Here is a 2,273-nt window from a genome sequence, read left to right on the forward strand (position 1 = left end):
GGGGCTCATTCGAGCCTCTCCTTGGGGAATTTTTGATAGATTAGTAATTAGTAAGACCTATAATGTTACACCAGATCTTTTGGGGTGGGCATTGCGGTGCGCATGGAGGTGCATTCAAACTGCACGTAGTGCACCTAAGGATCCTTAAAAGAGATACCAAGGTTGAAACACAGATATCGAAGGAAACATTAAGACTTTAATATTTTAGTTAAAGATAAGTTTTGCTAGAATTAGTTAGAGGAAGTACGTCCACCTGAGACTAATTAAGAGTTAATAAGAGTTAAGTTAGAAACAAGCTTTTAAGTTGCAGATAATTAATTAAATGCTTTTTTATATTTGTTTAGCTGTGTTTATAATAAGAACCAGAAAGCAGTGATAGATAGATCTAAAGAAATTTAAAACAATTGCTAATTTTTCCCATCTGGATACTATTCAGAAGTCATAAGGAAGAAACTGGATGTTCCCCGAGGCCATTTGTATTGTCAAAACCCAGAGGGGTGGAAAGTTCAGGTGAGGAAGAGCATTATTCCTTCATCTTCAAGACCACTCCTCAATTAATAATGATCCAATTTAGAAACTATACTAGGCATGCTTAATGACATTAAAGCTAATTTCCATACAAAGTGGAGAATAGGAGGGGTCATTGTTATAAATATGTATTTGTATTTTGGATATTCATAACTTTTGTGGATAAATGAACTCTGTAAGCGTTCATACCTGGACACTGCGCATTAGGAAGCTGTTCCACGCCGCTGTCCGGCGCCAGTAAAACATTCACTTTCTAACTCTGAACTGTTAGAGAGCTTTTGTCCGTCTCAGTTGGATATCGGTACTAGACCAATATTCATATTTGGCTACATCAAGGTAAAATCCCTTTTTCCCTTCTAACCGTGTCTCACTCTTGATTTTAAGACCAGGAAAAGGCATCAGAACCAGGAATGACGTCCTCTCGTGGAACCATGCTGGGAACAAGGGGGACCTCCTGTCAGCCAGGACCACACTGGAACCAGGAGCCATCATCTCTTTTTCTCCCTCTTTTCTTGTCTTTCTTTCTCTCTCTCTGCCCCTCTTTAATTCACCCCTTCCTTTGTCTCTTCCCTTTCATCCTTTCCCTTTACCCTGTTATAAATTAAGTCGATAGTTCGTGCTGTTATGTATAAAAATTAACTGTAATTAAACTATACAGAGCCAGAGTTTCAAAGCCCCCCCACCAGCCTGGCTGAGAGGAAAATTTTACAACACTGCAGCAGTTGAAAAGGAAGTTCTTTCAGCACAGATGTAATCAATAGGTGAGGATTCCACCCCAGGCGGGGTTGGATCTTATCACCGGGGCATTGACACTATGATGGCTTCATCGCTGTCTTCTGATCTCTACCTCTCAGCCCATAAGGAATTGGACATTCCAGGAACTCCACTGAGGGCTCCAGTCCGGGAACTCCATTGAGGGCTCCAGGAATCGAAGACAGACAAATTCATCACCGAAAATGGACAATTCATCAGACCCAGGAAAGGCTTTGTGCAGCCCAACTTCGGGACAAGAAAACTTCATGGATGTGCTAAACTGCGGGAAGAACAGAACTAATTTGGACTCTGCCCAAGAACTGTATAAGAAGGAACCAGCGGAAGCAGCACCCATGAACTTGGGGATCTGACACGACAGAGGTCGGATCTGTGTTCACCCAGCTCCCATCCCGGGCTCGGGGCTGACCTCCTTCCGATCGTGGCTTTCTGCGTGACCGATCTTTCGGGCGCGGAATAAAATCTATTTCTTTATTAAATTTAATTTGGCTGAATTTCTTTTATTTCAATCCCAAACTCACTGCCATGTGTTTTCATTGTAGGTCAGGGACTAGTGTAGCAGTTGTGTAGAAATAAGTAAAATTAATGAAATATTCATATATTAATAAAAGTAAGAGTGTTGATTTTTTTGTGGACACTCCAGCTTTTATCGCTCCTTTCATCCCTGAGCATTTACGATTCTTGGGTGCTTCCCTCCCCTTAGGGGTGGGGGATCACAACACGTTAATAAAAGCTGCTGCTTCTTACATTGTGCCTGTCTGTGCCTGGTCCACATCGGGAGCAAGGCGGGGGCTGGCAGCATAAAAAATCATGGAACCATGGAATCTGCTCTGCTGGAAGGGACCCACAGGGATCAGCCAGTCCCACCCCTGGCCCTGCCCAGACCCCCCACCAATCCCAGCCTGGGCATCCCTGGCAGCGCTGTCCAAACGCTCCTGGAGCTCTGGCAGCCTCGGGGCCGTGCCCATTCCCTG

The sequence above is a fragment of the Corvus kubaryi genome, unplaced genomic scaffold (genome assembly GCF_017639235.1).
Source record: "Corvus kubaryi isolate FWS band 111438036 unplaced genomic scaffold, C.kubaryi_AGA036_p1.0 37036, whole genome shotgun sequence".
Lineage (NCBI taxonomy): Eukaryota > Metazoa > Chordata > Aves > Passeriformes > Corvidae > Corvus > Corvus kubaryi.